Source organism: Struthio camelus, chromosome 7 (genome assembly GCF_040807025.1).
Source record: "Struthio camelus isolate bStrCam1 chromosome 7, bStrCam1.hap1, whole genome shotgun sequence".
Lineage (NCBI taxonomy): Eukaryota > Metazoa > Chordata > Aves > Struthioniformes > Struthionidae > Struthio > Struthio camelus.
In genome coordinates this window covers 24640605-24668157 of record NC_090948.1, presented here as the reverse complement: position 1 = coordinate 24668157, position 27553 = coordinate 24640605, and the positions used below count along the sequence as shown (strand labels likewise).

Here is a 27553-nt window from a genome sequence, read left to right as displayed (position 1 = left end):
TGGAGTAGACAGATAAGAGAGCATAATCCATTTTGCCATTCATTCGGAGGTAGAATGTTTCTAGGCAACCTACACAACAGGAGGAGGTCAAGAAATGTAAATACTTGTCTGTCTTATTCTCAGGTTGTAAGGCTATTAAAACAAGTTAATACCTGCAGATCATAATTTCTGTGAGCTGCAGAAATAACAACACTTGCATTGCTATGGATTTAGATTTGTCTTTTTATCTCCTTATCCCTTTTCCTCCAGTCCATAACCCCATTCTCTTCCATAACAAGAGACAGTGTTGTGCCTAATCTGTACTGATTGACATACTGCCAAATGGAATATATGAGAGATGAATTTTGCCTACTTCTCCATCACCAAATGTGCAAATTGTCTTTTTTTCTCTGCCTGACCATCCGTTTTCATGTAACCTGTAGGACCATAATTATTTTTGACACCTCTACCTTCTTGTGCCAATGCATTCAAAAAGTTTCGTGAGGAAACCAGTTCTGGTCACATGCTTCTGCAGGCAATAATAAAGATAATTTGCTGTCTAGCTTACTAATGAAATGAAGCTTATATGATCATGTTGTTTATTATATCAGTGGCCCCATTTCTTTTCTCTCCCACTTTTGGCTCCGAGTACTCCACTTAGAGCAGTGTCCTCCTTTTATGCATAGCATTTCTGGTCTACAGGAGATGATGAGTATTTGTTTTGTCATTTTTTCCCCACCCCTGTTATTGCACTGCACATGTTTTCCCAGGGTTCTCTTATTACAAGCAAAAAGTCTGAACTTCTGCTTTTTTAAGAATTCGAGGAATCGATTTTTAAAAACAATTTAAAACAATTTCTTGAATTATGAATGGTGCCTTCTTCTGAATGTTTTTCCAAGCCTGAAACTATACCATTTCGTGTTCTTATTTCTGTGATGGATATAAGCATGTAAGCCTTACCTGCATTATGCCTCTTTATAGATGGGTTTATTTTGGTCTAAACTGTTTGATTTCCACTGCTGTTTAAGTTAGCACCAACCAGCTTCCATTAGATGCTCGGGTGAAGTTGTACTTGACAATTTTTTGTCAGCATGACGCAGTGATGCGGCTGTCAGAAGGCAGAAGAAGCTGCTTGTCAGTGGAGTGGGTTGTACAATATTCTTGAGTTGCGACCTTTAATATTTCTAAATTCAGTATGCGCTCCTAGAGCCTTTTCCAGAGAATACAATTCAAAAAGCATACAGTGAAAGTTAAGCGGTAGTGGAGATGTCCTCAGACTTCTTGTGAATGATGAAGGTAAAAATTGGTTGGAAAAGAATTGCAGATAAGGCTTCAGTGAGTTGTTGTTGGCTGCAGAAGTGTGACAAGACATGACTCCTGGTGATCTTTTGCTTAAATATTTTTTGGTAGGCCCTGGCTTGTTACATTCTGCCATGACAGATTTGATGTGTAGATTCGGTCAAGCTTATCCCCAAACTTGAAGGCTAAAAGCCTTAATTTTAGAATTGTTTTTCTCTGTGATCTTGAACCATCTGAATTTTCTGAGCTGTAAAGCTCAACTGCTTTCCGATCCCTTTGAAATTGGAGCAGTGAATGTGGGTTTATTGTAAACATTCCATTTTAAAATGTAGTCAAGCCTATGAAACTGTGTGAACACTTCCTGGCACACGTGTGGGTTTTTTTTATGAGTGTGTATATATATTGCAAATAACCAGTAAGTAAATGCTAGTCCGAAGATTAATAGTGGAAACAGCAGAAGCAGGTAGGATGGTCTGTAGTAAATGCACAATAATCACAATTTGTCTAGAATTCTTTTTCTGTAGTACAGTTCGGGTTTTAGAAGATTTTTGAGATGAGAAGCATTAAAGCTCAATATATGCTTAAAGGGAAGCTCACCCAAACTTATACCGAAGTACGCAAGGGCTTGAGGGGGGAAGGAAGGCAGTTCACAGATGAGAAGCCTTCAGGGAAGCAAGGGGAAAGTGGCCTTACTTTGTATCTCTGCTTCAACCTTGGATTGGCATTTTACGCTCTTGAGCAAAGACCAGCTAGCTTGTTAATTTCTAAATCTTTGTAGAATCTGTTTTGTAGCGGATCACGTTTGGCGCATGTGCTTTTTATATGTTTATTTTTTCTTTTAAAATTTGGTGTGTAATTTGTTGCGTTTCCACTTTGAAAATAATGAATGAACTAAAAATATACACGAGTGATTCAGACATGTGGGAGACTGCTTGAAGAGGAGGGTTCTTCCGTAAGTATTTTCCTAAAATGTTAAAATAAATGTATTCCGGGAAATAGTTAGCCAGTAAAGTGTGTCATAAAGCATAGGATAGCAAAGGACTTTCTGATCTTCCTGCTGATATTCCCAGTACAATGAATTATAAATGGATCAATAAACAACAGCTAATGCATCTCTTAGCACATTGGTACACGAGCTGTTACTATGGTATGGAAACCGGTTAGTGCCCTCAGTAGATCTACGTATTATTCAAGAAAATAGGTCAGGGGAGGGGCAGAAAAAGGGGGGAAAAAATACAAGAAAAGTGTTGGTTATGTACTCTAACTGTTCCTTAAAACTTTTTTTTGTTACTGTACCTGAGGTGTGCTAATAAATACACAGCAAAGCTTCACAAAACATAATGGCTAAAATGCGACATTCTCTGCAATGTCCATTATGGACATCATTATGCCCAACTAATCTATTCAGCACTTAAATAATATTGTAATGGATGATATCTGGAGAGTTGCTGTGAATATTCTGGACGTATGTCAAAAAAGGAGTTGCCAACAAAAACTTTAGGATCCTTTGGTTTCGGCTGCTTTATAGATTTGAAGTACATGCATTTTGCTTGAAAGAGAACTAAGAAAGAACGTTGCGGTGTGAGCTTGACGGTACTGCAGGGTGTGCAAGAGTTTTCACTGAAAGTGCTGGCTTAAGTTGCTCCTAATTTGTTTAACTTCTTTAGACTAAACTTCCTCAGATGGACTTTTCAGACAAGCTTTTTTTAAAAACAAAATCATTTCGGCCTTTTTATTTAAAATTTGCTGTTTTAGGAGGGAATAGCTAAGTAGAGAATATCATTTTCCTGTTAGCAAAACATATTTATATTATTTTCTTATTTTAAGTAGCTGTATTTAAAACTTTGAGTTTGATATGAAAACAGCCCTCTTTCAAGAAGTACCAGCTTTTATTTTGCAAATGTGTTTTCTTAAAGCAAAGATCTCTTCTTAGGTAGAAAGGTAGTTCAGTTAATCTCTCAGTCCATTACTATTACTCATAATTGTAGCAGTCTTATTCAGCACTATAATTATCTCATAAATTAAGCAATTTGCCACTTCGCCATCCTCTTTTTCTCTGTTTATTTTTTGCTTATAATCAGTTCTCCTCTGCCTGTTTGTCTAGTATTGCAGCTGCAGATGGGAAAGGGTACCTGGGCAATTTCACTATATTCGGTTCTTGCTCCAGTAGGATCTGGCTGTGTTCATAGGCAAAAGATGATGGAGCCTTGTCATCTCTACCAGAACAAACAGATTTCCTGTATTAAGGATAGAGAGTGAAATTTTCCTGTTGAAATTGCTTTTTCTGCTGGCGTAGTGCTGCAAATGTTTCTAGGCAGAAGCAGCAGTACCAGCGAGATCTTCTCTTTCAGGCTTACTCTGCAGAGGAATATGTGAGGTTTTGGAGAGAGGAGGTGGAAAATGCATGATGCTTGCTGCGCCATGCCCAACTGAATTAGTTAATTTTGCTGTGAAAAGTATTAGTTCAAGTATCACTTATAAAACCATATCACTTTTTTCCTCGGATAAGTAGCATATGTCCTGTTTGTACAGGAATTAGGATCGATATGTCATTCATCAATAAACTTTAAGTAAGCTTTGACTTTTTTTCTCATCTGTACATAATGAATCAAAAATTTTAGTTGAATAGGAATCTGAAGTCTAAAACAAAAGACTTTTAATTAGGTATAAATTCTTTCACTTAATTGTTGGATTTTTTCATTTGGAGTTTTATGGCAGGAAGCATTTAATATCAGTCTAACTTATTTTGCTTTGAATTTAGCTGGGTCTCTGGCTGGTGTGAAAGTGATTATGCGGGCTATAGTGCTTTTTTCCTCGTGTCTCTACCCTTCCACTTTATTTTGATGATATCAATAAAAAAGTGTGCAATAATCTTACAAATGCCTATTCATGGACTTCCCTTCTTATTCCAACTTGTCTGAAACTAATTTGAGTAATCGCATGAATGCTAAATGCAGGGGTGCATAAATTATGATATTCATGTTGTGTATAGTTGCATAGGCAGCTATGCTTATGGTTTTGGTGGCCTTGACTATTTAGTACACAGAAATTTGTATGTTTACTTTACTATAACAATGGAAATGTTGTTCCTGAGGTGAGCACTGAGAATTTTCAACTGCATTTCCTGATTTTCTGTGTTGTAAGTTCTCATTACTTCTGTGTGATCCCTGCCTATCGAGTACGGATCATTTGATTTTATGAAAATTACTCATAAAGAAGTGGTGGGAAGTTTCATCAGGAAGCATGCAAAATATGCCATGAATTTATGGACATGTACTGAAATAAGTGAAGTTTCCTTATAATCAACTAGTTATAAGGAAAAGCTTTCTCACTATTAGGACAGTCAAGCATTGAAATGAGACGCTGTACAGTCTCTATCCTTGGAGGTTTTCAGGGCCCAACTTGGATAAAGCCCTGAGCAACCTGATCTGACCTTGTGGTCACGGTGTGGGATAAGAGTTAGGACTAGAGAGCTCCTCTGTGGTCTGTAGCCTGAATTATTCTGTGATTCCAATTTGCTTGTTCATCAACCTCCTCTTCTTTAGCGTTCCTTATTCTTTACAACATGAGCTGATCATTTTGTGGGGTCAGTAAATTCCTTCAGTAAGATTGGGATTGCATGAGACTAAGAATTAGAGGCACTGTCTCAAGAAAGAAAAAGAGTGCACAGAAATTGCTGCCCACCTGACCTGAGAAGCTGCTAAGGCCGTTGACAGATTAACTCATGCTTTGAAGAATACTTCTGTGAAGATTTAGCAAGGATCGAGCTATTTTCCTCAGAAGACTTAACCAACCTATGAGATTATAAGTTCTAATTTTTTAAGAAATTGTTAATTTTCTTACTTGGGTAAGCAGGCATTTTTTTTGTACAAGAAAGAGAAATACTTTTCAGAACAAATTCTAGCCATTGGCAAGGCTTAGCATAACTTAAATATAATGCACACAAGAAAAATTAAAACAAAAGAAGCACTACATTCTTTTTCCTAATAAAAATGAAACAAATGGTCAAGCCTATCTTAGAGGTTTAGCATGGCTTTTAAGCAAGAAGTGCTGTATATATGTGCTGTTGCTGAGTATGTTGCTTCCACTAAACTCGTGTTTTGTTGCTTTTTAATTGCTTTTGGTATAACAAAAGCAGAAGGCCAAAAATAATTTCCGCTTAATGGCAGCCAGTTTTTGAGGAGACTTAACTGTATAAATGTTTTGAAAGGAATAGCACCTGTACTTTCTTTTTTGTTTTTTTGTTTTTTTTAGAAGAAAATAAGATGCATTTAGATTAACAAAAACCAAAGACAGTTCAGCAGAATTACTTTTGTGAGACTTTCTAAAAATAATGTCCTTTTGTCTTCATAGTTATACCACAAGAAGAACGAAATTACAGAAACTAAAATAATGTATGCCTTTCTAGTATAATTAGTACAGCTTTATGAAGAGGTTATCACCTATTTAAAATTGCAGAGGGTCTGGAGAGGAAGAAATCTTGTTTCTCTGCTTGATTTTACTATTTTCTTGATGAAACTGGTGATGGACTGAACTGAGGTCAGTTTAGTTTTAAATACCCATTTTATATTTCAGTGTTACCCTTTGGAAGTGGAGGAGGATCAAATGGCTGATTTTTATTTATGTATTTTTAAGGACAACTCGAGTGTTAAGGGCCTGACTGTGTTAGCAGAACCTCTGCTACTACATAGTGGTGTTCTCCTAGCCGAGACTCTCTAGTCTGCTGAATTACATTGCTATGAGGTAGGTGCTGGCAACGCTTTCTGGTGTGAATGCCCGAGTGAGATCCAGTGGCTTGGTTTGGAGGGTATACAGTTGGGAACAATTGAGAAGTAGTTCAAGAAATAGTTTGTGCCTCACTTTCCAAAAAAGTGATCTTATATCCACTAGCCTTGAAGACTGTGGTCAGGTAGGCTCTATGTAGAATTTTAGCACTGAAATTAACGATCGAATTTTCTTTCCCTCTGCTCCTTCCAGTTGCTTAGGCAGCTTAGTCAAGCAGTTTTAATAGCTCTGCAATCAGGCCTTGTTCTTAAGGCAAAACAAAAAAAATCTTGTGAGTACAAGTGAAAGCGATCTTAAACTAAAAGAAGGGTCTTCCACTCACCTTTTTGCTTAGCATCTTTATGGTATGAGTATTGACCTTTTTTTTTTTTTTCCCCATTTTTTTTCTTTGGGGAGGTGGAGAGAAGTTGTATTAGCTGCATTAACAGGGGAATTCCTGTTCACAGATCAGATAATCAAATTGATCAGAAGCAGTGATGATGATTTTCAGTCATTCAAGAACTGATGACGGCCAATTTTGGGCTCCTCTAAAGAGGTTGTGAAAAGCTCTTGATCTTCTTGAGAAGAATGATAAACTCTCAATCCCTTTTAACAAAAGACAGGATTTTCCCTTCTCATTCATAGGTGCCCTAGATGAAGGCTTCCGCTTACAAAGACTAGCTCGGTCTTCAGTACTAATCTCACAAGCAGCTTGCTTCTTCAGCAGGAAAAGAAATAGTAGCACAGTGTACCCCTTGAACAAAAAGTATGTCTGCAACAATGACTGACGTGTAGAACTTTATATTTTTCTCCAGAGGAATTTTCCACTGTCCCTACACTTCTGGAAAGCTGTTCTTTGTATTGTGCCAGTCAGCTTTCAGTGATGATTTTCTTATTGATCTTGTGAAAACGTAATAAGGTTAATGGAGCAATACAAATACAAGTCTCGACAAAGCTAAAGTTTTGGAACGTGTACATTTGTATACCTATAGGATCCTCCTGAAAGAAATAATGGTCAAATAGATGCATGCTTCAATTTTTGTTTGTCATGTCTGGGCTTTCCAAACAAATGACACACCTGCAGAGTCTAATTACTTAATGGTTCCTTTCAGTGTTCAGCACTTTTTGCATGCTATAATTATCCAAATCACTCGAGAAGGGAAAAACAATAACCTTTTTCCATAATACCGTTCACTGCACTTTTAACTTTTAACATTTCACTTTACCGTTAAATGCACTTTTGATTTCTGTAGTTGGAAAAAAAAGAATTCCCCCAAACCAACAAAAGCTGTATATCTGTTTGCCTGTCATCTGCATGCTCCTTAAGAAATTCAGTGCCAAATCCTGTGCCTTTCTGTAAGCTTATTTGGACTTAATGTCACAACTTGTTTATCTTCCTGCCCTGTTGGCAGATTGATGTCTCTTGAAATTGAGGTTTTGAAAATTGGAAGTTGGAATAAGCAACTTATACTACTGCCAAAAACCCACCTGACACATTTTATAAAGAAACATATCTTCCTGGAGGAAATACCAGTATCTTTGTGTAGTTTCAGGGCGAAGTTGCTTTGCAGATTCTTTGTGTTTAGTCATGAGGGAAAATTTTCCTCTGTTGCCCGAGGTTTCTATCAGCGTATGCTGCTCTTGCAGAGGTTTGGAATTTGGGCTAGCAGCGTTTGGTTCCCTGCTGCTTTAATGATAACAGTTCTCCTGCTTGTACAAGTGGAGTAGCCTCCCCGTTACAGCCACAAGTTTCTCTCTGGGGTGAATTTCTGTGATTTAGATGGCTGATGCAGCCTTGGGTGGCAACCCAAGATTGGAAATATAGACATTTTTACAGTTGAAATCAGCCTTGTTTTCGTATGTTGTTCACAATTCAGATTTACAAATCTGATATTCCCACTGAATGAAGTAACAGGAAAACATCTGAGTGCACTGAAAACTTCTGATTTCCAGATGCAGCCAGGGTGCAGCATTAAAAGCATCGTGTTCGCAGTAACGTGGGGTTCTGCATGTCACTTGACTGCATATTTACCCATTATGCTCCATTAAGTGGAGTTACATTTCTGAATAAAAAAGATAAGCATGTAGAATTGCTAGGCAGAGAATTAGCATGTGTTTTCAAACTGGCATAAACTTGCAAGAGGTACTAAGAAAACTCAATAATATCTATTATGTAAGTAATTGGGAGGTAACTTGCTGCACTTGCATATTTAATCTTTTATGTAAGACCTGACTCTTTTATGAAATTCCGAGAGGTAGCTAGCTTACTCAGCCCTTTCAGATCCTTTGAAGTAAGGAGGAGAAAAATGTGGAGAAAACACAGTAATCAGTAGGGGAATGCTCTCGTTGGGGTTCTCCCCCAGTTCACTCATTGTACTTCTCTGAATCTCTGAACTTCCGCTATCTCCTTTTTTCTGTTTTCTTTTTCTTCCATTGGTTGTTCCCCAGAATAAACCGGTTTTTCATTTTTGTGGGGTTCTCCTCCTTTTTGCCCTCAATTTTATGAAGGGGATAGGAAGTCATTTTTCTGAGCCCGTATATTTGGACTTAATGTCGTACCACCTTTCTTGTCTTTTTGCGTTGGTAGACTGGTAGTTGAAAACAGGGAGAGTGAGAGTTGTGCTTTAGGAGCATCATGGATTTATGCACGTAATACTTGTAAATTTTCTGTGGCCACAGATAAGTCTCTTTTTCTGATGTATGTGTACAGGACGATGTGGTCTACAGCCTGTGATACATACATATTTTTAGCATCTTTATCCCACGTCTTTGGCATAGTGTTGTTTTTTTGTTTTGTTTGTTTTGTTTAGATTGCTTGTGGAAGGTGGGTTTTGGTGAGAGAGCAAATTATCTAAATTCTTCTGGTTTTGTCCTGGCTCTAGATTAATTCTTGCTGTGTCTTATATAAGCAGAGATAACAAATGTCTATGTCTGCAAAAGTAATATGTTGGCAAAAATTCTGTTTGCTCAATACTGTATAAGCACACTTTAAAATGAAGCTGGGTCTGATTTTTTTAAAAATGTAATCAGTTTAACTTCAATTTCAAAACAGCCAAGTTTTAAGCTGGAAAACTATTGACCCATCAAAAGGGAAGTAAATAAACAGGAGAGCAGGTTGGCACGTTGTGTTTGTTGGTGAAAGCAGGCTCTCGCTTAAGAAAGGAACGCACGCCTTTTCTTTTTTATTTTCTTTCTTTTTTCTTTGGTAATGTCGTTAGGTTTAGCTCATCCTTTCAAATAGTAACTGTGGGTGGGATGATGTTATGGAAAAGATGACAGAGCTTAAAACGGTAGAGGAATGAGAACTGGGCCACTATGGCGTTAGTTTCCACTGTGTTGCATCAGCCTCCGTTCCAGCCTTCCGCGAAGGACTGCGCGTAGCTGGGGTGCGGGCCTTGCGCTGCGGGCGGCAGCGAGCGTCAGCCGCTTTCCGCGGCAGCGCTCCCTTGTCTGCTGGGAGGGACGTCTCGAAACAAGGGTTTCTCTGACAAGGGGTGGAGGATTTACTCGTTGTGTTTGCTCCATAAGCAGGCAATGTTCCTCTTGCTGTTTGAAATTTGAAATTAATCTAGGTGACCTCAGTTCTCGCAGTGTTTTTCACCTTTTGCTGTTTTGGTTTAAAAAAACAAAAAACAAAACAAGTTTGAGTCTTTAAGTGCAGAGATTTCAACTATTAAGTTTTGCCCTTAGTAGGGTATATTATAGGTAGAGAGAACTGAAGAACACGGAGGCTTTGCTTGTCGGAGGTTGTTAGCACAGAACTAGGGACAGGATTTAGGAGTTTTGGTTCCCGTTCTCGCTGAACTGTGCATGTGACAGCACTGGAACAACTAGATCCTACTCTGTCTCGTCTTTTTACAGAAATCGTTCTAAAATATGTTCGTTTCGTCTTATGGAAAAAAAAATGTTCTTGGAGGATATGCAAAGTACCACAGTTATACCACGTTACAGTGAATATATTGTTATGAGTTAGCAGATGATCTTGCACATGTTGCCTCTGTGCTTATCCATATACAAATGATGGAAATTACATCTAATTTAGTAGCTCTACTGCATATTTCAGTCTTTCTCTGGACATAGATTAATCAGCAGTAACCATTTCTTGTTGTGGGTTCTGACCTTACAGAAGACGAAATTGAGCTTGCAGCTAAAATTAGGTGTTAACAAGCATTGTGAATACAGCTGGTTCCTGACTGTACTAACCATTCAAATTCTGCTAGAGACTGGTTAATGTGAATGTGTATTTGAATTAAATTCCAGCATGGCTGTGGGTATAGCACAGAAGCTAATCATGTAGCAGATAATGAACTAGATATAAAAGAGCTCTTACTTTTCTCTAAGGATGACGTTAGAATCCTGCATCAATGTCTTTTTTTATTATTATTTTTCTTTTATCCACAGATATAATTGTGACATATGAAGCAGCAGTGCAAATCATGTCTACAGTCTTCCTGCAAGGTATGCCAGTTACCAGGTTAATATTCCTGAACACATTAAGTTCTTGAACTCTCAATTGAAATGATTAAGTTATAAGGGCTCTAGTAATTAGATGACAACTTTTTTTTTAAATGAAGTAGATTAACGTCTGTTTCAAATTTTACTGATTTCCAGCCCACTTGATATTGGACAGTGAAGTGCTATCTAATGGTGATTAGTCAGTATTCAATATTGGTAAGAGGATCAATAAGTAGATGAATTTGTAACATTCTTACAAGTTCCAAAACACTGACCTTTTAGTCTAAATGTTTCTATTTATTTTTGGCATGCTTACTTTTTTTTAAGAGTGCCTATAGCCAAAAAAAAAAAAAAAGTTTGAAGCCTGAATATTTGTTGTTGTAGATTACTTTGTTTCATCAGGAAAAACAGGATGATCTGCAAATTAGCTACTGAACAGCTGCAATGTAAATTTTCTTTTGTTAGTATATTATCTGTGATTTCCCTTATATTTATATAGCTAATTCACCAGGTTTATACTAACATGTTTTACTTTGCAGTGTAATTGGACTAGGCGTGCATTAGTCAGTTAGTGCAGGTCAGCTGATGATCATTATCTTGTTAAGTCAGGAAAAATCAGTCCTTTATCATTGTTCCTCTGTGATGGACAAAGCAGGGTATATCTGGAATGGTATTTTTTCTTTTAAAAGCATTGCTATTTGTCATATTAAGTAGATACAGTCAGGGAATCCCCAAAAGGTCAATACTACTTTACCATCTTAGTCTACACAGGTCATATTTTCATTTTCTTCCCTTTAATGTTAAACTCATTAGATTTTTCTCTGCTATTTATAAAGTACAGTCATAACATTATACAATGTGTCAGATGAATTTTGGACAGATGATTTTTGCTTAGTGAACGCAGAAGAAAACGAACAGTTTTCTGTTTTGTGCAATCATTGCGTAATGTCGCTGAAAAGGAAATTGGGTGTGCCGTAAATACCCTACTATACACTTAAGAATGCTTAGGTACCTACTCTATTATCTGGCCAAAATCAGCATGGCTGCACTAGAGCTGCTGATGTCTTTAAAAATTTTTTTCCTGCTTTTTATTGGTATTTTTAGATAATCAAATCAAACATTTACATCTTAAGCTGCCACTTCCACATACGCATGTACTATGATGAGACTCTCTTATTACGTAGTTTCATTCTGGGCCATGACAGCAAGTAATTAACGTTTGTGAATGTAATGACGTAACAATGTAGGAATGTACCGCAAGTTCTTGTTTTGTGCACAGGGCTGTCAGAATCAATACATCCCTAGAGTCACAATATCTGCAATATCATCAGTGTCAGGCTTTATCTAGATTTTATTTTGCAGTCCCTTATTCACTGTATGTATATGTACATGTGGACAAAGTACCCACATTCACTCAGCTAGCCTTGCTATATCAGCCTAGTTGGGTGTACAGAATCAGATTTTATAATTAACATAAAAGCTGCACTAATATGCTGCAGAAGGTCCGCTGGTTGGTCTAGCCCTAGCTAGTGGGATGGCAAGTCTGGATTACAAAGTTCTGGTTCTGTCCTATTACGGCCTTCTCTGTATTGCTTCTGAACTAGAAATTACCACTCAGTTTAGAAATACCTGTTTCTTGTTAAACCTTTAATTTTCTGAGGTGTCTGTGCAGCCTGCAAACAGCACTGCAGCACTGATGCCCAGTGAGGTATCCCCACCACAGTGTTTCTAGCTGCCTGAAAATGCATGTCGTTGTTCTGTAATGTGATTTTTTGATGGGCAATTTTGTAAGATGTACTTGAAATCACTACTATGCAAATATCCTCAAAACAGAAGCAGAAGAGAAATTTAAGCGAACAGCAGTTAGCGCAAGAAGAAAATAAAAAGCATAAAGTACACACGAGATTGAGGGCAAATCTGAAGCTAGGAGTTTGCTTACTACTTAGTACTTAGATAACTTATTTCTTAGGCTGCACCTGATGAAATTAATACTTCAACATTTAAAAAAAAAAAAAAAAAAGACTGAAGCTGTTTCAGTACCACTAGCAATTACCTGAGATACTGGAAGACTAGAAAAGAAAAACGGTAGGGAGGAAGGAACCAGGAAATAATAGGCCAGTCCTCTTATCTTCAGTGTTTTGAACAAATTCTTGCACAAAGTATAAGCCTCTGGGAGAAAACAAGAAAATGACTCACAACCACCATGAATTTAGAAAGAATAAATTGTCATTCCAGTTTAATTTTTGTCTGCAACATGATAATAAAGCCTGTGAATTCACAAGAGAACAGTGAATGTTAACATGTTAGTGAGGTCTTTGGCACTGTTTGATGTGATACTGTTATAAACATTTGAAGAAACTTGTCCTAAAAGAGACTGTTGTAGAGTAGGTGCAAAACTTGTTGACGACTGTGCCTAGTAGGTGGTTATTAACGATTGGCTGTCAAAATGAAATGGATGTATTGAATGTCCACGGTCTGTTGAGTCTGTACTAATTCTAGTTCACTTCAACGTTTTTCATTAGTGGCCTTGATGATAGAATAGGGAGTGCGCTTAAAGAACTGACAGATTAAAAATGCCCCCAAAACTTGGAGGCGCTGCAGGTATATTGGAAGACAAGTTTAAAAGTCCCAAATTATTTTGAAAAGTTTGAGGAAAATATTAGGAAATAAATACAGAGAAGCTGAAGTTCTACACTTAAGTAGAAATCATTAAATATACAAATATAGGGTAAGGAGCAAGTAATTAGGTGACAATTCTCCAGAAATCCTGCTGTTGTAAAAGGGCAAGCATTATATTGAGAGAGAGAGAGAGAAAAATATGAACATATATTATAAGTTCATATAATATAAAGTATATAAAATAATATTTATTATGTATACTATAAATAGTTCTGCACATATAAATATGCATATTATGAATATATGTATATTATAAATATAAGTACACATTTTTGTTTATGTACGGTGTAGGTTTACATATATATGTAATAATAAATTATATAAACATGCACATATAAATATATAAAAGTATATATCTACAGGTAAGTCCTCAGCTGAGTATTGTATCCAGTTTGAGCACATGCTTCAAGAAAATGTAATTCAGTGGGATGAAGGCCATGGGACGACTAATCAAATGATTTGGGGTCTGGAAGCCAGGACCTCAGAGGAAAGACTGAAGGAATCTGAGGTGGGGTGAGGAGGGGAGGATGCAAGCCCGAAAAGGAGAGGACTTGAAGGCATAATATTTTTTTCTATATATAGTAGGCTATTTCAAGAAGGTAGGAGGTTGTCAAATGTAAGTCTGTGATAGGTAGGACAAGACAAGCGAACTTAAATTGTGGCAAAAAATGCAAATTTGCAGAGCAAAAGGATTAGTTTCTGAAATAGTTGACAGTTGCTTCTCACAAGGCATTTTATTCATTTAACTGTAGTTTGAATAACATTGTTTTAAAACTAATGAGCAATATCTAGAAAAGTATAAAGTAATTTAGTGTTTTTCATGTTACTGATTAAAAAAGCAGCAGTTTGCACACAGAGACGATCTACCCTGAGAAAGTATCCACTAGTCAAAGTCATGATGCAGACAGGCCCCATGTTGCCGGTCTCTTCACTTTAAAGTCTTCTAACTCAATAGCCTTTATTTTGGTTTTGTTGGTTCCTCGTTATGTAAGCACTAGGTACGTCATATAGGATTTTCGGCTCTGTTCCTGGTTTATGCCCTTGACAGGCCTGTCAATAGCCAGGTTTTATTTCTTTCTCATTTTCATAGCAACTTCAATTGTCAGTCCAGCTCTTTGGGGACTCAACATGTTATTATCATAAAAAGAGAAGTGTCCTGTTGCTAATTGTTTTGTTTATAAAATCTTTCCCAATTTCCACTGTGCATTTCTCCAATGAGAAATGAGTGAATGTTGAGTTGCCTGAGGCTGTAACATGTGTTGTTAGCCTACTTCAAGTCGGTATTTGCATTACTATACCCTAGAATACACTGCTTTAATCATCACACTTGGAAATTGCCTTGGTTAGCAATTTTAGTTTCTATTTTCTCAAAGAGGCATAAGTGATTGCGTTAGTTGAAGCCATCAGCCTGTGTACAGCATAGCAAGCAAAACTTAAATTCTGTGCCTGAGAGTGGAATTTGTGACAGCCTCAGGCACTTTTTAATGGGGCTTTTTGTTTAAATAAATATGAAGAAAATGCCATCATTTCGGTTTTCCTTCTTTCTAATAACTTACTTGGTGCTGCTTGCAATTTGCATATTTGGCATGGATTTCTGTATTACTTCATTGCCATTTTCAGATGTTTCTGTGAGGGAACCTGGAAGTTCTGACAGCTGGACGCGAGGGAGTGAGCAGCCTTTCAACACAAGGCAAGAGGTCTGATTTGGAAGCTTTAGGGGCCCTACATCCTGCTGGGAAACATCCTGAAGCTTTCAATACAGGCAGAGCTTTCTTGCATATCATGGAAAGGCTCAGAGGTGATGTGAAAGATATGTTTGTTAATGGTTTTGATCTAGAGGGGATGACTTGAGCTCCTATTTATCTTCTGCTAGACCATTGGTTGATCATATCCTACTATTTTGCTGCGGCATCCAGCAGTGCATTTGGGCTAAATTCTGCAAATTCTAATTTTTTTCATCATCACATAACTTGCTTTTGTAGTTGGATGGTGTTGTTCATAGTACCTGCAAAAAAATGATTACTAACATTGATTGTTTAGATGCTGATTATTAGCTTTCAAGTTTACAGATAGATACATGTGGAAGAATTCACAGGTTTGTGCTTGTTTGGGCTTTGATTGTATTTACATGGTATTCTTTTTAACCCTACTAGCCAGAAATTCTTATTTTTAAATAGAAAATTTAGAGCTACCTGTATGAATTTAGCAAATGGTGTAGATATTTGGAATACATGGGACCCTTACAGTAATGGAATGCAAAGAAGCACTATTTATTGCTGATGAATACCCAGAGATAAAATGGTATTTGAAAAATATGCCAAAAAATGCTAACACCTCTCAGAGGATGCCAATAGTATGTGCCACTGGTGTTGCAAGGATGAAACAACTATGTAGGAGGAATGTATAATAAGGACACACCATGGTATAGAAATTGCAAGATGTAGCAATCTCTCATCAACCACCTCTAAGCAGTAGTGATGCTTCCGGGTGTATGAGGGGGAAAAACAGAATTTGGTGCAATTCAGATGATCAGGTTCAGAGTGGCTGGGGGCTTGGGAGTGCTGCGACTGATGGAGCTGCTTTTCCTCTGGGCAGGTGGGTAGCCATGAAGTCTGCAGCCGCAGGGGGCTTAGTCAGTGCACAGCCTTTCTAGTGTTGGAAATCTGTGGCAGGGATAGTTGTCACTGAGCTAGGTAGGATGTGACTTAAATAATGTCATATGGCACTGTCAGTCTGGGCAACATGCAGGAGCTAATGGAAGAATTTGAAAGAACTGTGAAGGGTTGGGGGGGGCGGCAAAAGCGCGTTCCCTATGCTCTGCTCTTCCAAGTATGTAACCTGAAGGTAAGTTTCTATGCTTATGCAAGGTCTGATGGATCAGTGGGGCTATTAGAAGGGCTAGTTGGTCAGAAAACATACAACGGTCATATTGTAGAATATCAACCTACTGGAAGAAATTTTTGTCCAGTACTTGGAATCCCCACCAAGGGAAAAGTCCTTAAAAGTACAAGTCCAAAATTAATTTTGGGAAGCCCAGCCTGTATTTCCTGAAGCCATATGCTGGAGACAAGACAGCAAATAATGTTTGAGTAGCCTGCAGAACACGTACATGGGAAATCGGTGCTTTTTCATTACCATGAAAATTTAAGTTAGACAAACATTACTGTCTCATGCTGTATCTTATCTGTTTTTTTTTTTGTTTAAAGCAGGAAAAATGTTTTCAGTAGCCATAGGTAGATCAGAAAATTCATAGCTTTTTTTTTTTTTAATTAGATGGAGTATGGTTGCCTTAATCATTTAGTTTTTCATGGAATTGAACTTCCACCTTGCTTATGTGTTTTTTGAAAATCCACTGAGTAAGCACAGATCATCTGCTTTGTTTATGGTGTGCCATGTTGTACTTTTTGTGTTTGACCTAATAAAAGGAAGATAATTATTAACTTACTCTTGAATGACAAATTACTTATGCCTTATTTTATCCTGTAAAGGAAGGATACTTCTCACAGTGGAATGCTGCATTAGGCTGTTGGATGTCCTCCTCTTAAAATGTGTAGTATTTGTCTGTCTTTTTTGTAGAATTATCACTTACAGTTAAAAATAAAACTTATAACTCTTAATGTTGAAGTATGGTGCTGTGGTGACTCTTAGCAGAATTGCAATCTGAACTTGCAACTTAGTGATGGATCAATAAATCTAAAGTTTGAGTAGTACATTTCAGTTCTGAAGAAAGCGGAAGAACAAAAGGTCCATTCCTAACACAACAATGGGTGCTGATATAGTTCTGAAATGGGATGTGGCTCATTTTTATTATAAGATCTCTGCTGTTTGAAACTCTTACAAGTCTGATGTGAAAATAAAGGAAGACTAAGACATTTACAATCGTGTACATTTTTTAAACACTTCTAATTCTCTAATTCTCATTTTTTCTTTAGCGCAGACCATCATGTGAAGCTGCATTAATCTGTTCAGCTGAATTTCCTTGCGAGTTTTTTTTAAATGTGTATAAACATGGATTATGAGACAGATGCCATTTTCATTTTCACCATAAAGTGGAGTTTGAACTGTCCCCTTACACTAAAATTAAATGGCATTTGCCTCATGTTAGAAACATAGCAGCTAGAGCTCCTTTTTAAAAAACAAAAAAACAAACAAACAAAAAAACCCCAAACCCCAAAACAGTTAGGTGTCATTTTAGCAGCCTAAATAAAAAAGGTGCTTATTTAGGTTACTGACTTTTGGAAAAAAAAATCCAGTGGTCTTTACATAAAACTGGAATAGAGCGTAGACATGATTTTGTTGAGATTTCACTGTGCAAAACAAAACTGAGCTGTAATTTTAATTAGTATGACTTGAATATTAACACTGTCACTGGATGGCTATGTTGGATTATAATTTGCATAAATATATTGGTTCAGTTTAATAATTGGTTCTAGAGGAACAGGAAGGCAACACAATAGTCTAGAGAAGCAATAGCACTGCAAACATGCTAGAGACAATAGTTGAGTTATCGGCTGTGAAGAGCCGACTTCCAGGCTCCCACTGAAGTTGCACAGCTGTCTCTGTAAGGGTCAGAGCTCAGTGATCAAAAGGACACCGCACAGGATGGATAACAATCAGCTGGGGCTTTTCACTGTAACTTCTTAAAATAATTTAAAATTTTTTGAATAAAAATATTTTTATTGAGGGAAAAGTATATTTAAACCTATTTAAATTTCATAATCAAAGGTCATCTGTTCTAAATATATTTAAAAAAACAAAAAACCTGCTTGTTTGCTACCAGAATTTTAGAGAATGAGATGCTGAACTGGTAGAAATTCTTCATTTAACAACTGAAACTAGCACTATTGAATTGCCAGCCTAGCTTTTCGCCAGGCTTTTTTTCAATTTGTAGTGTAGATGCAACTATTTAGTTTCTTCAGCTAGTTCAGTCACTGATTATTTCATTCTAAGCTGAGAAACAATGTGGAAGATGAAAATGCAATAAATTTTTTTTTTTACTCTCGGAGTTACAGCCTAGGAAGCTGAAAGGTTGATAAGCCCTGTTTCTAGAGGTGTTAAACAGTGGTGTTTACCATCAATGTCAATTTAATTCAGATGATTTTATTTAACTAACAACTATTATAAAACTATTGTAGCATATTACCGGGTAATTTCTGTCCATATGCAGTGTATTTCAGAAACTACGTGATACGATATTTACCGTTTGCTGAAAGGTAGTCCTGATACGTACAGTAAGGTGGGGTAACCTGGGTAAAGCCAAACTGCAGATACAACAAATATTTAGAAAATTAGACTCTTCATATTTGAGATAAATTTTAGGAAGAGAATTGCTTTAGACAGAATGTCACAGCAAAATGATTAATCTCTGTAGGGGAAAATGAGAGTTGACTGTAACTCAGGTACTTGAATAACTGTGTTTTCTGGGGTATCTTCCTCACTACAAAAACAAGAAGCAAAATTTGTGATGGGAGGATTCAAAAGATTGTCTCAAAGCAAAACTCAGCCTGTACCTAAATGCAGACCAGAACGCTCGCTTTCTTTCATCTGCTCTGAACGCTGCACTTCCAGAGGCCGCTGCTGGTTTTGATGAGTGCTGAGGTAATTGATGTTGGAATCCCTGCACAGGAGTCAATACAAAGGAGGACTTCCCTGGAGGGAAATAATTGTCTGGAAATGTCGGTAGAAGGTTAAGTAAAACCTTTACGATGTTGCTTGCAGAATGGGTGGCATTTTCTTTTATTATGATTTCTTTTTTGATACCAGGAAGTAAGACTGAAAGTAGCACTGAAACCATGGATGAGAACTGGGAAAGTAACTATCATGTGGTGACGCTTTACAGATGAGCAATTGGAGCAGAACGAGAGGAATTGATTTGCTCAAAGTTATCCTGAAAGTTAGCAGACAGAATGATTAAACCTGGTAGCCAGTCTAGACTAGTGGATTTATGCTGGCAGTAGTGAAAGAAATAAGCAGGTGCTTGAACGGCTGCACCTTGAGGATTTTCAGCAGTCTCTTCTAGGTTTAAAAGAAGCCGATATGTTTTTTGTGACTGGGTGTAGTGTAGTACAATGTTTTCCCATGTAGTTTAGATATAGGAAGAATGATGCAGAATATGAACCTACTGTGTTAATGTTCAAGTGTGATTCGTGAGTGGGAAACTTAAGTGTTGCTGATTTCCATTTATTTCCTCTCTCTTCCATGTGAGCGGATCCTTGCCCAGCTGAGTGGAAGTGCTATAGATCACAATTAAGAGGTTTCTTGTCCTCCAGCACATTTCTTTAGCGGAGAGGATCACTGAGCTAGGGTAGAAGGACTATTGATTTTAATTAGGGAAGAGAAAAGTGATAATTATTTGATTTGATCCAGTTACATTTTGAGCAGATCTCATTTGTAAGCCCTGCTGGTACAAACCAAATGGTTATTGGTTTTTGTACCACGCTGAATTGGGTTGTTTCCTGTGGCACAACTGTAGTATCTCAGTCTAAAAGAAAGTGTTGATGTGTGTGTATCTGCTGAGACCGGGCATGCCTCTCTTAGCCAGTGCACAAACAGGCACTGCATTTTAGGGGTGAAAGAAGAGGAAAGTCACGGTCTTCAGAAGCATAAGCATAAGCATGGCTGCTGATTGGATCCTTGGATGGTAAATACATCAGAGAAGCGGTACCTAGTTGTGGCAATGTTTCTTTATTCTTAAAGAAACAAATTTTTAAAAAGGGAGGACATCTATTAAAGTCTTTGTAGTTTACTGCTAAAGTCTACCAGGAGAGACTTTGGTATTTTGCTTGCCTACATGCTTTACATAAGTAGCCTGTCCGAAATGCGTCTTTTTCTGGCAGAGAGCAGCAGGCGCCTGGTGCAGCAGCAGAGGAGGGCAAAGCCGGGTGGCTCCCACAGCTCCCGTGACACGTGCAGTAGGTGAAGGAAACGGACCCGCGTGGCCCCGCACTTGCAGCGGCCGCTAAGCCGGCCGGCCCCGCGCGTGGCCGGGCTTGGCCCGGCTCGGTTACTAGACCGATGTCAGCCCTGCCGCGGCGAGGGAAGCTGCCGATGCTTTGCCTGCTCTTTCCGACCCCCTTGGCAACGAGGAGGATGGATGGATGGTTGGTTCTGCAGAGCGCAGTTGCCGCCGGCAGTCTCGCTTGGGGCACTTCATGCTCCCGCGCTGGTGCTGGGCCGTGATCAGCGGCTGGCGTTTGCCGGCGTTCCCCGCCTTGAGGAGGGGGCGCGGGGTCGGCGCGGGGCGCTGCCCCTTTAAGGCGCCACCCGCCGGCCGAGGGTCAGGTGCGCGCCCGGGCGGTGACGTCACCGGGGGCGGGGCCGCGGCGCCTCCCGCCGCCGCCGTGGCCGGGCTGCCCGCGCTGCGCCCGGGGGCGCGGACCGGTGCGCGCGCGCGTCTCTGTCTGTCTGTCTGTGTGTGTGTGCGCGTGCTCGCTCGCGCGCGCGCCGGGGCAGGTAGCGCGCGTGGGGGCTGCGGCGGCAGCGCGTCCCGGAGGGAGCGGGAAGGCGCGGGGACCTCTGTGCTGCAGGTGGGCAGGGCGGCGCGGCGCGCGGGTTATGCTCCCGCTGTCGACGGGCATCGCCGGTGCGTGCGACATGGAGGGTCGTGTGGGAAAGTCGTTGGAAATGTAGCTGCGTGCTGGTGTCGTCGGAGGGGGAGAAGGGATGCTTAGCGCGAGTCTAGCGCAGCGTGTGCTGGTTTATTTTGTGAGCGTTTTTTTGTGACAGGACAGCTTTGGACTTGCTGCTGCAGAAGCAAGTGAAAGATTATTTTCTTTCTCCTTCAGAAAACTGCATTGGAAGAATATGCTTTGTGCACTGTTTCATCCTTGCAATTAATTTCTTTTTCTAGCACTTTCTGAACAGGCACACGCTGACACACTTCATCTGTATGTACTTGTTTAAGCCACTGCTGAGTTAGTAAATGTGCACTAGATACCGCTGTAGTTGTTTCTATTTCTCACGGTGCTGAATTGTGCTTAGTACTTACCGGCCTTAGTAGAAGGTGCCAACTTAAATTTAACTTGTGATGTTTTGGTAGATGAAGAAAGACCAAAACGCAGACGTCTGGAGGACAAGGAGGGATGTAGGGTGTCTTCCAGCTGCCGCCTCCCCATGGCGGTTGCCCATGGGGAGGTTATAGCCCACTTGTGTGAAGGAGAGTAACGACTAAACCCTTTGCCCGTTAGGTGGGAGTGCTGTACAAAGCCGTCCTGAATTTACCCCCCTGAAGCCTTCCTAAAGGCAGCAAGTGCGTTTGCTAGTTCTGGTGGAGAGGGGCAAAGTATTGTTATGGCCTTGCTGTGTGTGTGTGGGGGGGGGGTTGTTTTGGTTTTGTTTTGATAGAGTAGACATTGAAACCTTTCTTTGAGCATTCATGTAATCATCCTAAATATGCTTACATACTTGCTATTCTAATTTCTGGCCTAATATGTTCACTTTACATCAAATAAATTAAAACTGGCTGAAATTAGTCCTGGAGAGTTTCCCTGAGGCTCAAGGGAAATATTAGATGAAGATAAAGTTAGCAGGCAGGTCTCTTGTCTTTTCCTCATAGCAGAAGGATGTGATAGTGAAGCAAGGCTTCATCAGTCTTGAGTCTTGACGAGAGGAAGGTCTCTCTGGTATTGTTACGCTAAAAAGGTAGGCTAAGACTTCGCTTTGAAGCCATAATTGCTGAGGCCAGGGTCGGTTCCTCATCTCCACCGCATCCAGTTTCTGCGTTGGATTCCAAGGCAGACTGAGATGCTAAACCTGGCGTCTGGAATTACTGCTCTTTGTAGTAGAGCAAAATACTTATATATCTGGCCATATGTTTTTGTTATGATACATGCTATTTTTAGTTTTGGTTGCACACCTGTGAATCTGTCTTTTCTACAGGTTTCTCTCCTCTATTGCCTTGACAATGTTTCGGTCTAATCAGTATGCAACAGAAGATGATTTTACTATCTAAATGTAGCTGCTGATGTTCATGTTCTGCTTGATATTCTGCTCTTTATAGGGAGCTTCCTACATGGCTGGACGGGCCTCAAAGGCCTTCATCCTGTAATCTGCAGTGGGCCAACTGACTTTTATGAACCGTGGGCTTTTTTGTAGGGGCTAAGTATGTTACCCCATCACAGTTTAAGACCTACAGATTCTTTATATTTAGGTACATTAATACATAGTTGTGCATTGTGTGCTCCTCACGTTTGGGGTAGAGGAACTTCTGAATGTATGTTACGTTACTTTCATCTTTCGTTAGTACTACTTTTTTTCTTCTTCTTTTTTACCATGCTTATGCAGAGAGTACCAATGTTCTGTCAGAAGCGGATTTGCAGTCCAGAAGGGTGATGCGGATTTAGGATGCCGGGCTAAGGTGAACAAATGAGTAATCCAGGACATAGTAGGATTAGACTGCAGAGCAAAATCAGGTAAATTACTTTTCTACCTGGAAAATCTCTTTAATTGCAAAGTGTGTGGTTGGTTGGTTTGCTTGTTTGTTTGATAATAGCACTGTATACTGTGATGGATGTAACTTTCCATAGATTTTTGGTAAGTGGCTCGATGTTGCTTCTAGAAGTCCTCTCCTTCTCTTCCTGCACCAATTGAAAATGCTACTTTAGAGCTTGCTGATATTTTGGCATCTTGAGCAAATTTTGTTTCACTAGCTGTGAAACAAGCAATAAATCTAACATGTATGATTGTATATATATATTTATTTCCAACAAGTCAGCAGATTGAAAATGTTGCTGGATTTTGAGTATCTGCAACAGCTTTTACAGGTGCTTGCAAATTTTTAAAAAATAGTAGCTGTTTTAATGAGACACATAGAAGAAAGAAAACATTTCAAGGTGGAAATAAAGATAATTTAAGAAATGCTGTCACTTCCCCTTGTTTTAAAAATGGCAGATTTTCATAGAGGAAATTACTTTTTTGAAAAGCAAATTAAAATTTGTTTTGAAATACTGTTTTTTTTTCTGTAGTTGGGTTGATCCCTGGGGTTACCTGTGTCACTGACTTGCTTTCATCTCTCCAGTATTGTAGCGTGGATTTAAATGCTTTTGGGAGCTCTGTGCCATATATCCTGGTTGTGTGTCAGTCTGCCAAGGTTCAATCATAGGACAAATACTAAAAATAAGACACAAAGGAAAATAATTAGTGCAAGATGTTTAAAATGACGTAGGGTAAAATTTGATGAGTCTCATTACGTTGTTCGTAACCTTAACTTTGTGTTTTTTGTTTTTTTTCTGTTGTTAAATTGATACAAAAGTGAGCTAATAAAGCTGACGAGCTAGAATATGGAAGGGGACAACTTTTTATTGTTAGGGAAAATTTGCTTTTGAGCCTGCTTTCATTTTGGGGTCATACTGATGCAAGTAAATTTCCAAAGTGAATCTTCCACCTCCAACCTGTCATCTCCTTTTTTATGTCATATAAAAGCCTGAAAAGCATCAATTTTAGTTGGTGCAGGCACTGAAATAATCTTTCATAATCTTCCTTCTCAAGACTTTCTTGCAAGGCTTCAGTCAGGCCCACAGCATTGCAGAGATCCTGATCTATCAAGGTTTACAGGTTTAGTGCCACAATTTACGCTCACAAAATTATCTAAGGACTGGATGACATTGGGAAAAGTGGATATGAATATATCGCTCTGGGTATATTCGCCCTGATCCAATGTCATGTGCATATTCTACATAGGGAAAGTTATTTTCTGATTCCAGACTTAGTCAGGCTATAAATTAATTCCTGGATGTCTTTGGGTCAGGATTAAACCGCAGGAGATCCCTTCTCCTACAAGGTTGCAAATTTTGTGGCCTGTCTTTTAGGCCATAAAATAGTGTTCTTATCTGACTCACCTGTGATAGTCGGAGCCCACCACTTCTCCGCTAAAAGTAACTGCCTCCTGTTCAAGCCATTCTTGTGAAAAATCCTAAAACTTTGTGTCAGTGGAAAACACAGGCAAGGTTAGAAGAGACAGCCTCAATAGTATATCTTTGTTAATCCAAGTCATTTCTTCTTAAATGGATTGGGAAACTCTGAGGTAATGGATCCAAGAGGATAATAACCTCTTGTAGTGGTGATGGTGAAATGTGACAAGCGGGTAGGAGTGATAACTCTGTAACAGCCAGTGACAGGGGACTTGTATGTGGCTTTGGACGTGACATAGAATCATGCTCATTCAAAGAATTTGCTTTGACCAAGAAGTTTAATTTGGTGGCTGACTGACATCTATAACCCAATGTGTTCAAGAAGACTAACCTGATGTGTTTGAGAAGACCTTTTACCATCTCTTACTGATAGGATATTTGCAACATGTCCTTCTGGCTTTCCTCGTATTGATATGGAAGTCATGAAACCCAGTATGGATTAAATACCATGTACTGTATTTTGCAGTCACTTGGAAAGAACATGCAATGCACTTGCTCTTTTTTCATTTTATTTTAAGATTGTAGTAGCAACAAAAAATGTAGCTGTTTGCAGTATTTGTGGGGTTCCGCATTTGCTGAAGAGTGGCGTTTCTGTGCCTAGCTGCGTTTCTGTAGCCTTTTAACCTTGGCCGTTTTGTAGACTCCCATTCCTTCCAGTGCTATAGTTGGAATTAGTGCAGAGCACTGGGTAAGAGTTCCTAGATTTAAAAAGTGGCAGAACTGCTGGCAAGGTATGTTCATAATGATGTGCTCAGGTTACTAATGCTTTGTTTTTCTCCTAGTATTTCTTTTTGTTTTGAGTCATCTGCCATAGAAAGACTTGTATCAGTGAGGGGCTACGTGCTTTCTAGTATGTAGACACAAGGCAGAAAAAAGGCAGCTTTTTCAGTTCGGTGAAAATACTGAAGTTCTCTGTTAGTTTTTATATACACTAAGAGTTATAAATGGGCTGCCTTCACTTTTCAAACCATAAGATTCTGAAGGGGAATTACAGAGATAGTGGTCCTGATAGCAAGGACAGAACTTTATACACTAGTGAATCCTAAATTTATTTTTAAAGTTACTTAAAATTTTGTTTTAGACTACAGGCCATAGTTTCTCAAATAACGGGCACTGCTACCCCTAGCCGTCCTACCCAAATATTTATGGGGCTACACAGGGAACAGGTTGAGGAACTGATCTGAGCTAAACTGCCCTGCCTGTCTTCCCCCACACACGCGCTGTCTTCTCTGACCTGCTTCGCTGTCTGGCCACACAAATGCTTGTGTGAGCCCACTGGAAAGGGTTGCTCACAGATGAGAATGAGCAGTTGGGAAGCAGGAGGAAAGCAGAAGGGCATAAAAACTGTGGCCTAACATTAACTAGTCTTTGAATACAGTCTTAAACTATTTCTCATTCTCTGTTGATAACTACCAAAACAATAGTATGTTTGATTATCCTTAAGAAATATTGAGAAAAGGCAAAAAAAGCTTTTCTCTCATGTTGTAATTTACAAGCTGCTTTACTAGCTCTGGGTAACCTGATTGTAATAAAAGAGTAGCTCAGACCGCAGAGGGCAAAGCAATATTGGCTTTTCTGTCAGTTTTCGTTATGTGGCCACGTTGAACTTTAAGGCTTTGTCTGCACTACCAAGGCAAGCCGTGTCTGACAAAGAGTAAAATTAAGATTTTTGCCATGCATTTTTTTCCGCCAGTGTTGAAACAGTTGTCCTGCCATGTGGAGAGGGTCAGCTGAGTGCAGCATATACGTTCACTTAATATTTTTGAATATTTTTTGAACATCTTCCTGAAGTTTGTTAGACTAGTGCTAGATTTTTATTGGCTTTTTCCCCTCTGCTCTTGAAAAATACCCTGCTGATGTGGGAACATGAGCTTGTCTTCCTTGGCGTGTCCGCCTCCAGCCCCCTCCCCAAAATAGTTGTTAGTCATTGCTTTGTGTACGCTTTGCAGAATGAGTTTTTTTGATCTCAGGAAATTTTTCAGTGAAGGGGGCAAACATCTGTATGACTAAGTTTGCTCTTTTTTTTGGTTGTTGTTGCTGCTGTTACTTTTCAGACTTGTTAGAAGTCCAGAGAATGCAGACTGTATGCTTAAAAACCACTATCCTAGATGAAAGGACTTATTTATAAGACAAGTAGACTAGAAAAGGTTAACCAGGGGTTTTAATTTATGTTAACTGTTTTGCACTGATCTGTCCTTGAGTGCAGTTTGATGTTAACCTCATGCAGTTTCATTGTGGCTGCTATGGGAAAGGGCTGATCCTGTCACTCAGTGTAAGCTCCGTCCTCCTGCTCCTCCTCGCTCCCTGTTCAGCTGTGTGGTATGCTGGTGCTCTGTCAGGGAGGCTCACAGAACCGGCTCGCGGCTCTGCGTTCGCCCGGTGCAATACGCTGAAGCAGTGGGAGCATGAGACCAGGGAAAGTAAACAGTGACGCGCTCTAGGAGTTTCCCACAGTTGCATGAAACCGCACCTTTAGCCTGTGTTAATCATGGCCACACAGGCATCTGTGTGCAGGTGGAGGGGGCAGGTTTTTTTTTTTTAGCTGGGTAAGAAAATATAACTCCTAGCTGTTGTCAAAAGACGTTGCTCACCAGGCCTCCTTTTCTGATCCCTGAGTGAGCTAGCTTGCGAAAAGCTATCGTTTTTATTCCAGCGACAGGGTTAGTGCAAAGGGAGCAGAAGCAGCATGCGATGGGGAGAGCATCCACCCTGGCAGCAGCTGTCAGACTGATGTAGCTGTATCGTAAAACTACAGCGTAAGTACGTGCACAGGGAATTAGTGCATCTGCACCATATCTTGGCTTTGGGAATGCTGATCAGAGAAGCTGCCCTAACTACTGTTTCTCTACCCCCGTACTCCTGGCAGTTTGCTGGTGCCTCTGTTGTGCCACTTGAAACTGCTTACTGTAGGACTCCTCTGTAATCTGAATAACTGAAATAGTTAAAAAAAAGTCCCCTTCATTTTTGTATAGGAGGGTTGTTCTTAACCTAGATTATTTTAGTGATACAGTTTGCAGTGTGGTTCCACACAGGCTGCAGTTTGCAGAACAGTGTGTCAAACGAGAACAGGAGTGAGTGACCTGTAAAAGGTAGATGGGAACTTCTGAAACAGGCTTCGCTGCAGGGAGCCAGTCATGCAACTACATCTTTGGTTTGAATAAAGTAGAGTTCACAGCACAGCAGTTACTCCTAACAAACTTCTCCATATAGACCAACTTACGATATTTTATGTGCTGACGTTTACAGGTCTACGAGTGGGAGTGCTATGGTGGAAAATAATTTAGAGGTGAGAGGAATGGCTAGCATAGTCGTTGCCTGGTAGGAAGCTACATGATCTGCAATGGCAGAAGCTCAAAGCATATGACTTTGCAGACATGGGGGAAAAGAACTGTTTTCAGTATTAGAAGAACAGTTATTGCTGCTCTCTGTCAACTACACTTTGTTTCTTCAGATTTTTTAACGTATATTTT

At 39.3% G+C, this 27553-nt stretch overlaps 1 protein-coding gene across 14 annotated transcripts in view; it reads left to right on the top strand.

Annotated features, from left to right (window-relative positions):
- The window catches only part of USP54 (ubiquitin specific peptidase 54), a 106927-nt gene that overhangs the window by 4821 nt on the left and 74553 nt on the right, over nt 1–27553 (top strand). For 6 of the 14 annotated variants that reach the window (XM_068950389.1, XM_068950380.1, XM_068950394.1 and 3 more), the window contains exons 2-3: nt 10444–10500; nt 22459–22586. The gene's annotated coding sequence lies outside the window, so the exon portion shown is untranslated. Of the gene's footprint in view, nt 1–10443; nt 10501–14796; nt 14975–20532; nt 20703–22458; nt 22587–27553 lie in introns of those variants that run through there. The other 8 variants (XM_068950383.1, XM_068950387.1, XM_068950379.1 and 5 more) reach the window with 4 other exon arrangements.